Raw genomic sequence first — 11,373 nt, 5'->3', positions numbered from 1 at the left:
TGAAGGGTAGCTCAGGAGTAAAAAATACAACTGACAAATCAAGAAGCAAGCCTACGAAGAAGAAAGTAAGCTTGCATCTGCCTGTTCCTTCTCTTCCCTAGCGATGCTAAGTCCTGGAGATCCCATGAAATAGAGGGCAGGCTGCATTTTTCTGAAAAAAAGAAAGGATCTGAAAATATATATTTTTTTTAACTTTATTGGGTTAAATAACATGTAGGTGTTACCTTTGTATTAGGCTAACTTAATACATCTCTGACTAGCTTTCAAGCGCTATGCACCCTTCAACAGGTCAGTGAAGAATCTGTGTAGGTTCACTGAGTTTAAATAGTGCAGCTTCAGTTGGCCATAGGTTGCCTGCATATGCTATCACAGCTCAATGATAGGAAACACAGTGGGAGGGTTTGACAGAGAATTTATCAACAGTATAACTTTACAATTCAAAGGGCCTGTATCTGAAAATGGGTGAGAATACCACTGTCTTTATTCAGTTCTTTTATACTAACTTAAATCTATTTTATCTTCATTTTAAATGTTTTGCATTCTTGTGTACTCCTAAAATTCCTTTTAAGTACCTTATTTGTGAGGTTGTTAAGGGAATAATATTCCTTTGAAAAATGTTCACCTACTAAGGTGTCACTCTGTTCTTTAAAATGTGTTATATCAGTGACGATTTAATAAAAGTATAGAACCCCCAAGTATGAAAAATAAAGACCGGACACTCTGGGTTTTTCCCACGATTACATCAGGTTTTAGACATTTGCTCATGAACTTCATTCTGCTTTACAGATAAGTGTATCTTATATTTGTGATTTACTCAACACCGATAGAATATTTTTTTCTAAGTATTTTTTTAAAAAATGAATAAAAAATGTTTGCTTTTATGGAAACTATGACTTATGATTAAACCTAAAAGCAGTTTAACTGGATGGAAGTTATTTAGATGAATGTAATCCAATGGTGCCCTTATATGATGTCAAATATAAAACAGAGGACACGGCACAAATTTAATGCCCATAAATTTTCAAATGATTTTTATTCCCAACAATTTTTTATGTTTTATGATTAGTACCCACATGTGCTACAAACTTCATATATTAAAATCCATCAACGACACATTAACATACTATCACCATTCATACCATTCATACATATAAAATCACCCCAATACCTATAGAGCATCACATAAACACTATAAATATATACCTATACCATCCAATGTTAATATGCCCGACCCAACACAATTATCCCAAAATTAATATACATAAATCATACAAAGGTTTATATATTGGCTGAACGCCTACATACAAAATATCTCAAATTTACAGTCATGTATTGTATATATGCTGGACATATATGTTCGTTATTATACACACTGAATATGTATTCTCGTTGTTATACACCTTCGTTGTTAGACACCCAACAGGCTACCTGTTTCACCCAAACACATTGGGCTTCCTCAGGGGACAAGATGTATTGTTTAAAAATACTACCACGCCATCATCTTCTCAATCCCAAATCTCCTCAGTGTGTGAACTCATCGCATTGATGGCAGCGATTTATAAAATATGTCAATTGCACATGATCCCGGTCTCTATATCCTATAAAAATATATAAATAAATCCAACTATGAATAATAGAATTCTTTATCAACGGGTGAATACACCCTGTGCACCACCACCATTTATATAGTACCAACCACGTCATCGATTAAATGTTGCTCATAACCAAAAGCTCATAATGAATTCAACATGCTTCAACAGTCCAAAGACAATGCTTCAAATTGCTTCAAATTGCTTCCAATGGACAAGCAGTCTCAACTGCATCAACCCCGACAACTTTTTCTTCAAGCTTCATAGATTGTTCACCTACATGATATCAATAAAAAATATCTACCAATGAAATGAATTGTTTATAGAGAAGGCACAAGAAATACGCTGTTCAAAACTCCCTACAGCGTAATATAATACATGTACATACAAATCCATCTTAGAAATGCAATCTCAACACGTACGCAACTAAGTAGACTGTCTTACCATGGTTTGTAATAAAGCATCATAGATATTTATTATCACTTCCTCCCATACCGATGTTAACTTGTATCACTAGACCGCACGCCGACTTCTACATAGAATACCTGCCATGCACGCTTACCCTTACACATTTAAACTATCCCAAAACCAATGGGATGATCAGCGTGACTACATTACGCTTCACTGACGTGCTTAGCTCGTAACTACATTACGCTACACTGACGTGCTTAGCTCGCCTTACCTAATATATTTAAACTATCCAAAACCCAAACTAATCCTCGACGTGCTTACGCACGATCTCTCTGACATACTACATTCACCTTCCCTACCTTAATTCTCTACGTGCCTACTCACAATCTTTCTGACGTACTGCTTTCACCTTCCCTGTTATTACTGCAGTTTAAACCTATACAAATTGTAGACATCGTTACACAAATTGATGCTAAACCAATCTATCTGACAAGCACTTAAGGTCTATTTGGTGCTAACAAAAAAGTCTCATACTATCAAGTGCCATAGAAGACTTCCCTTTCAATGGCATCATTTAATCCACATGGATGAACAGTATTCCAACTGAAAATGTATCGCTGTTCCACTTTTCGTAAAATATTACTAATATCGCCTTGTTGGCGTATGAAGCACTGCTGAATAACGAAAAATCTTAACGCTTCAATGTCATGATTAAAAGCTTGCCAATGGGCTACCAATGGGGCCCCTATTTTGCCCGTACGTATTCTACTTTTATGTTCAATGATCCTATATTTAATTGGACGTCTGGTATGTCCAATATACAGTAATTTACAAGGGCATAAAATCGAATAAATCACCATACTGGAAACGCATGAAAATTTACCTTTCAAAATGAATGGATAAGGCAAATGAGGCAATTGATATTCGCTAATTTCCAAAACATTACTACACACAGAACAGTCACCACATTTATTCTGACCACCCTCTTCATAGTTCTTAATGTAACCTGACTTAGATAACAATGCCCTTATATTAGATCCTCTACGCATAGAAAAAATAGGTGGTTCCTCAAAACCTGGCAAAGCCTGCAATATTTGCCAATGTTTCAAAATGCACTATTTTATGCGATGTGTCTTAGTTGAAAATGGAAGTGTGCAGATCGGTCGACTGATGTCATCATTAAAGCTAGCAGAGAACAAATTGTCTCGATCGGCGTATAACGCCCGTTTATACGCACGCTTAATAGTCTTAAGAGGATAACCTCTCTCTTTGAATTTTTCAATAAGTCCTTCTGCACAGATCTTATAATCATTTTTAGAGGAACAAATGCGTCTATAACGGAGGAATTGACTAATCGGAATACTCTCCCTTAAATTCTTAGGATGAAAACTATTAAAGTGGAGAGTGGTGTTTCTATCTGTGGGTTTAATGTATATAGAAGTACTCAGCCTATTATTATGAATTGTGACCATAGTGTCCAAATATGGTAATTGATGGTAACTTGACTGCACAGTAAATTGCAAGTTCAAATCGCATCCATTCATATATAGGATAAATTGAGCTAATAAATGTTCATCAGCTGTCCAAATAAAAAATAGGTCATCAATGTATCTCCTGTAAAGTACAATCTTGTAAAAATACTCAGAAGTATATAAATGAATCTCTTCGTATTTGCTTACATATAAGCAAGCAATAGACGGCGCAAGGGGAGAGCCCATTGGAATGCCCTTTATTTGTTTAAACATATGACTCAGTTCCAGAGTCTTATGTTTAAACAAATTAAGGGCATAAATGTTCATCAGCGCAAGGGGAGAGCCCATTGGAATGCCCTTAATTTGTTTAAACATATGACTCTGGAACTGAGTCATATTGCTTGCTTATATGTAAGCAAATACGAAGAGATTCATTTATATACTTCTGAGTATTTTTACAAGATTGTACTTTACAGGAGATACATTGATGACCTATTTTTTATTTGGACAGCTGATGAACATTTATTAGCTCAATTTATCCTATATATGAATGGATGCGATTTGAACTTGCAATTTACTGTGCAGTCAAGTTACCATCAATTACCATATTTGGACACTATGGTCACAATTCATAATAATAGGCTGAGTACTTCTATATACATTAAACCCACAGATAGAAACACCATTCTCCACTTTAATAGTTTTCATCCTAAGAATTTAAGGGAGAGTATTCCGATTAGTCAATTCCTCCATTATAGATGCATTTGTTCCTCTAAAAATGATTATAAGATCTGTGCAGAAGGACTTATTGAAAAATTCAAAGAGAGAGGTTATCCTCTTAAGACTATTAAGCGTGCGTATAAACGGGCGTTATACACCGATCGAGACAATTTGTTCTCTGCTAGCTTTAATGATGACATCAGTCGACCGATCTGCACACTTCCATTTTCAACCAAGACACATCGCATAAAACAGTGCATTTTGAAACATTGGCAAATATTGCAGGCTTTGCCAGGTTTTGAGGAACCACCTATTTTTTCTATGCGTAGAGGATCTAATATAAGGGCATTGTTATCTAAGTCAGGTTACATTAAGAACTATGAAGAGGGTGGACAGAATAAATGTGGTGACTGTTCTGTGTGTGTGTAGTAATGTTTTGGAAATTAGCGAATATCAATTGCCTCATTTGCCTTATCTATTCATTTTGAAAGGTAAATTTTCATGCGTTTCCAGTATGGTGATTTATGCGATTTTATGCCCTTGTAAATTACTGTATATTGGACATACCAGACGTCCAATTAAATATAGGATCATTGAACATAAAAGTAGAATACGTACGGTCAAAATAGGGGCCCCATTGGTAGCCCATTGGCAAGCTTTTAATCATGACATTGAAGTGTTAAGATTTTTCGTTATTCAGCAGTGCTCCATACGCCAACAAGGCGATATTAGTAATATTTTACGAAAAGTGGAACAGCGATACATTTTCAGTTGGAATACTGTTCATCCGTGTGGATTAAATGATGCCATTGAATGGGAAGCCTTCTATGGCACTTGATAGTATGGGACTTTTTTGTTAGCACCAAATAGACCTTAAGTGCTTGTCAGATAGATTGGTTTAGCATCAATTTGTGTAACGATGTCTACAATTTGTATAGGTTTAAACTGCAGTAATAACAGGGAAGGTGAAAGCAGTACGTCAGAAAGATTGTGAGTAGGCACGTAGAGAATTAAGGTAGGGAAGGTGAATGTAGTACGTCAGAGAGATCGTGCGTAAGCACGTCGAGGATTAGTTTGGGTTTTGGGTAGTTTAAATATATTAGGTAAGGCGAGCTAAGCACGTCAGTGTAGCGTAATGTAGTTACGAGCTAAGCACGTCAGTGAAGCGTAACGTAGTCACGCTGATCATCCCATTGGTTTTGGGATAGTTTAAATGTGTAAGGGTAAGCGTGCATGGCAGGTATTCTACGTAGGAGTTGGCGTGCGGTCTAGCGATACAAGTTAACATCGGTATGGGAGGAAGTGATAATAAATATCTATGATGCTTTATTACAAACCATGGTAAGACAGTCTACTTAGTTGCGTACGTGTTGAGATTGCATTTCTAAGATGGATTTGTATGTACATGTATTATATTACGCTGTAGGGAGTTTTGAACAGCGTATTTCTTGTGCCTTCTCTATAAACAATTCATTTCATTGGTAGATATTTTTTATTGATATCATGTAGGTGAACAATCTATGAAGCTTGAAGAAAAAGTTGTCGGGGTTGATGCAGTTGAGACTGCTTGTCCATTGGAAGCAATTTGAAGCAATTTGAAGCATTGTCTTTGGACTGTTGAAGCATGTTGAATTCATTATGAGCTTTTGGTTATGAGCAACATTTAATCGATGACGTGGTTGGTACTATATAAATGGTGGTGGTGCACAGGGTGTATTCACCCGTTGATAAAGAATTCTATTATTCATAGTTGGATTTATTTATATATTTTTATAGGCTATAGAGACCGGGATCATGTGCAATTGACATATTTTATAAATCGCTGCCATCAATGCGATGAGTTCACACACTGAGGAGATTTGGGATTGAGAAGATGATGGCGTGGTAGTATTTTTAAACAATACATCTTGGGATTGAGAAGATGATGGCATGGTAGTATTTTTAAATAATACATCTTGTCCCCTGAGGAAGCCCAATGTGTTTGGGTGAAACAGGTAGCCTGTTGGGTGTCTAACAACGAAGGTGTATAACAACGAGAATACATATTCAGTGTGTATAATAACGAACATATATGTCCAGCATATATACAATACATGACTGTAAATTTGAGATATTTTGTATGTAGGCGTTCAGCCAATATATAAACCTTTGTATGATTTATGTGTATTAATTTTGGGATAATTGTGTTGGGTTGGGCATATTAACATTGGATGGTATAGGTATATATTTATAGTGTTTATGTGATGCTCTATAGGTATTGGGGTGATTTTATATGTATGAATGGTATGAATGGTGATAGTATGTTAATGCGTCGTTGATGGATTTTAATATATGAAGTTTGTAGCACATGTGGGTACTAATCATAAAACATAAAAAATTGTTGGGAATAAAAATCATTTGAAAATTTATGGGCATTAAATTTGTGCCGTGTCCTCTGTTTTATATTTGATATCTATTCTTCGCAACAGAGTAGGGCCCTTATATGATGGTCATATAATATATTATTTAAAAAAAAACATGATAATAATTAGGATGGAAACAAAATTTATATATTGTTGTTGTGAACAGGAAACTCATAAATTGCTCACTCGTAGCATCAATAGCTTATTTCAAGCTTTCAACAGTCTTACTCTTTTTGACTGTAAATATGGATTTTTAACCAATGATTCCAGTTCCTCAAAGAAATTTGGGACACAGTGAAAAAAATTTTTTTGAAATTTTTTTCTTTTTTGAAAGATTTTTTTGAAGAAATTGGAGCTATCTCTGTGTTGTGAAATTATTGAGGCTCCGTTTTGTTTTTTTTGGTGTTATTTTGTTATGAGAATCGCTATTTATTCTTGTAACATGTAAGTCACTCTTTATTAGAGCGGCCCCCACTCTGTTTGTTTGCGAGTTATTAGGCCACACTTATCCCTAATCTTTATCCAAACCTGCCTTCTTGCAGTCTCCCAGATTGTAAAAACCTATACTGACTCCAGATAAGCCTTTGGAGTTGTTGATGATTCAGGAGCCCTTTGGAAGAGTCAAGGGTTCCTTACTTCCTCTGGTACACCTATTAAAAATGCTGGGAGTTTTGTGTGTGTTGTGGTATGTGTTAAAGATGGGTTGTGGTTTTGAATTTCAAGGAGAAATATGTGTAATGATGGGCTGGCAGTGTGAAGTGGTGACAGGGCTATGAGGAAGGCTGTGAGTGGAGATATCTGTGAGTGGATTCTAAATTACTTACGGGCGGATTTTAAAAGCCCTACTCGCGTAAATCCGGGCGGATTTACGCGAACAGGGCCTTGCGCGCCAGTGCACCTATTTTCCATAGGCCGCTGGCGCGCGCAGAACCCCGAGACGCGCGTAGGTCCCGGGGTTTTCAGAAGGGGGCGTGTCGGGGACGGGGCCGAATGACGCGGCGTTTTGGGGGTGGGGTGCGGCGTTTCGGGGGCGGGCCCAGGGGCGTGGTTTCGGCCCGGGGCGTTTCGGGGGTATGGCCACGCCCTCCGGAACCACCCCCGGGTCGAGTCTCGGCTCGCCAGCAGCCCGCTGACGTGCGTGGATTTACATCGCCCTCCGGGAGGCGTAAATCCGTGGATAAAGGTAGGGGGGGTTAGATAGGGCCGGGGGGGGGTGGGTTAGGTAGGGGAAGGGAGGGGAAGGTGAGGGGAGGGCGAAAGAAAGTTCCCTCCGAGGCCGCTCCGATTTCGGAGCGGCCTCAGAGGGAACGGTGACAGGCTGCGCGGCTCGGCGCGCACCGGCTGCCCAAAATCGGCAGCCTTGCACGCGCCGATCCAGGATTTTATAAGATACGCGCATATCTTATAAAATCCAGCGTACTTTTGTTTGCGCCTGGTGCGCAAACAAAAGTACGTGAACGCGCTTTTTTTAAAAATCTACCCCTTAGTTTATAATAAAAAAAAATGGCAAGGGTCTTTAGGCAAGTATTAAGCATATCAGTAGGATAGGGAAAGAATACAATTATACTAATTATTACTGTGTTATCAGCTTTTGTATAAATAATTTACTGTACACTGTCAGCTTTCATTTGGCTGTATACTATTATATTATGTGCTGTTAGATATACAGTGCATCTTGCCAAATAAAAGTTAATTAAAAAAAAAATCTGTTTTATATTCATTCGTCTTACAAGCTCTTTTTTATCCTACCTAGATAGCTGTTGTTAAGTATACTACTCATACCTCTGCTGATACCTTTGAAACTAGAGGAAATGCTATGGCAGATGCTGCTGTTCATGCAGCTGCATCTTCAATTCCTACCCTTGATGTTAATGATCTTTCTATATCTCTTCAGGTCTCTTCCCAGGTTTCACTTCCAGATCTCCAGTGATTACAACAAGAATCTACTGCCAAGAATACACAATGGCTCACACAAAATTGTCAGTTCCAACAGTCTTCTGATCTGTGAATAGTCCCTAATGTTTTACCCATTTCACCTGTCCCACCAGATGGGACTTCCTAGCAAAAGGGGTGTGGTAATTGAACTATAATCTCATTGATGGGATCCTAAAATAGTCACTATTGCCTTTAAATTAACTGAAATCTGTAGCATATGTGCATTAAATAATGTTAAGAAAGGATTGTGGGTTATACCCTTACAACTGAATGTCCATTGGGGCCTATTTGTGAGACTGAAAATTGATTTAATTCAATTGCCAAAGGTATTGCAGATCAATATGTGCTTGTGGTGGTATGTATGCTCACTGACAAGATCATTTATCATTTTGCGTTAGGGCCTTAATGCTAGTATTAAAGCCCTAATGTATGTTGTGCTATTTAAGGATTTTATTGAGCGAGAGAGAGAGCACCTCTATAGAGAACAATATGTCGCTCAACTATTTATATCACTGTAAGAGGGGGCACTTTTAACTTGGAGTGAGCTTTGTGGGGGAGGGGGGTTATATACATAATAGGAGGTATGAACAGCAAAGTACACATCACTGAAGATTTTCTGTCATTTCAAATGTTGAAAGGTACAAGAGGAGCTGATTTGTACAGTGCATTCTGCATTCTCTACCTAGCATGTTTGAAGCTAGGAAGAGAGTGCATTGTAAAAATCCTCTTGTACCTTTCACAAGTGAAATGACAGAAAACCTTCAGTGATGTGTACTTTGCTTTTCATAACTCCTACTGTGTATGTAAAACCCACCCCCCGCAAAGCCCACTCCAAATGGCATGTGTGATAAAAATATTTTCCCTGTAATGCACCCACTGCGCACGAAGTGAAAAATAGTGCAGGTCGATAAATGTACCGCGCTTTGTAGAAATTAACTATGTGATCTGGGAGCAGGGAAATTAATCTATCAAAGCACTTTTTTTTTTTATTGTGGGTGCTGTTTTTGCTATATTTACAGCATATTTATAAATCTAGGTGTGAGTGATATAGGCTTTTCCCACTGCCAAGTCTGATTCAATCACGTTTGCAAATAAATTTCTCAAGGAAAGTATTCTCAGGTTTGGAAATCCATAAAGCATTGAGAATGATAGGGGTTCACACTTTAGAGGTGAAGTAGTATGGAAAGTAAGCAAAGCATTGGGTAACAAGTTTCATTATCATTGCCCTCACAGGCCTCAAAGCCTCTGGATTTGTTGAAAGACTAAATGGTATTCTTAAAAATAAAATTGTTAAAATCTGTGATGACACCATTAAGTGGGCTGATGTACTCCCTCTGACTCTGATGAGTAGGAGGAACATGCCTAATCACTAGCATGGACTTATCCCTCATGAACTCTTAATGGGGAGACCAATGTTAGCTGTAAGAATGCCAAAACTGCTTGTGAACATAAACTTTGTACAGGATAATCTGATTTTGTACTTTGTTTCTCAGCTACATCAACAAGTGAAGAAAAGTCATAAGCAAGTATCTGGAATACTGCTGGCTCCCCCAAATTCATCTGCATTGGATGTTCAGGCTAAAGACTTTGTACTTTTAACGCTAGTTCAAAGAAAAGATTTGAGACCCAGGTGGAAGGGTCAATATCATATGCTGTTAGTGAGTCACTCTGCTCTAAAACTTCAAGGACTTGATCATTGGATGCACAACAACCATTACAAAAAAACTTTTCAACCTTCAGTGATATTTTATTTTTATTTTATTTATAACAATGTATTAATTGCCTTCTAATTTTTATGATAAAAATTTCCAAAACAATGTATATACATTAAAAACAATAAAACAATAAAATAAGTATAAAACACAGTAAAATATTACAAGTATCTCACTACCTCCATGCAACTACTCATCTATTTCAGTTCATCTTTATGAATGTTCATAAAGATGTTCATCTTTATCTTCCTATTACCATCCACCTACTACATGTTTTATACAGCACAATTAAATCACCAACTATATCCCCTCTGACAGTCTTCAAAGCTCCAGCATTGCCCTGAATTCTGCTGGGAAGTGTTCCTCTGAGCTCTGCGGCAGACATGCTAGAACCTTAGCTAGGATCATATTCTCATAGTTTAAAAGGAAAATTGGTCTGTAAGAATTGCATTCAACAGGGTCTTTCTCCTTTTCATGAATAACAAAAATAGAGGCCAACAGAAAGTAAAGACCAAGGGAGCTCCCATTGAAAGCACTATTATATAATGCTCCTAATTTAGGAGCAAGGGAATCTGAGAAGGTCTTGAGAGCAAAGAAAGAAAAGCCATCCTCTCCAGGACTCTTACCAGTTCTCAAAGCTAGAATCGCATTCTGAATTTCAGTAATGGAAATTGAGGCCTCCATATCCTCAACAACCTCTCTCGGTATCTTAGATAATGCAAGACCATCCATGAAAGCATCCATCTCATCTTTACCAGCTACTAATCCAGATGGATATAGGGACATATAATATTCCCTAAAGGCTTTGCATATTTCCCTAGCATAGCAGGAGTTCTCATCAGTTGAAGTCCTAATGGCTGTAACAAAATTGGAATTAATATAAATTTTCAGCTTATGGACCAAGTTTATCTACCTTATTTCCCTTATCATAAAATACTTGTTTAACCCTTCTAAGAATCTTGCCCACTTTTTTTTTAATAACAATGGATTTTAAGATTGCCCTCTTATGTAATACAATCTCACTATGAAGAGTACAGTCATATTAACTTGCCTTATGTAACTCATCTCTTGCCCTGTCCTTGAAATCCCTAAAAGTATGTGTTCAGACAGCACTTAAAGCTTTCAGTTTTCC

At 37.5% G+C, this 11,373-nt stretch overlaps 1 long non-coding RNA gene across 1 annotated transcript in view; it reads left to right on the top strand.

The window, feature by feature from the left end:
• Positions 1-8,569, top strand: part of LOC115086246 — a 61,908-nt gene extending 53,339 nt beyond the window's left edge. Inside the window, exon 3 of the long non-coding RNA XR_003855183.1 lies at positions 8,489-8,569. This is a non-coding gene — a long non-coding RNA (uncharacterized LOC115086246). The remainder of the gene's footprint in view (positions 1-8,488) is intronic.
• Positions 8,570-11,373: the final 2,804 nt, after the last annotated feature.

This window comes from Rhinatrema bivittatum, chromosome 2 (assembly GCF_901001135.1).
Source record: "Rhinatrema bivittatum chromosome 2, aRhiBiv1.1, whole genome shotgun sequence".
NCBI lineage: Eukaryota > Metazoa > Chordata > Amphibia > Gymnophiona > Rhinatrematidae > Rhinatrema > Rhinatrema bivittatum.
The sequence above is the reverse complement of the archived record's forward strand: the minus strand, read 5'-3'. Positions and strand labels throughout refer to the sequence as shown.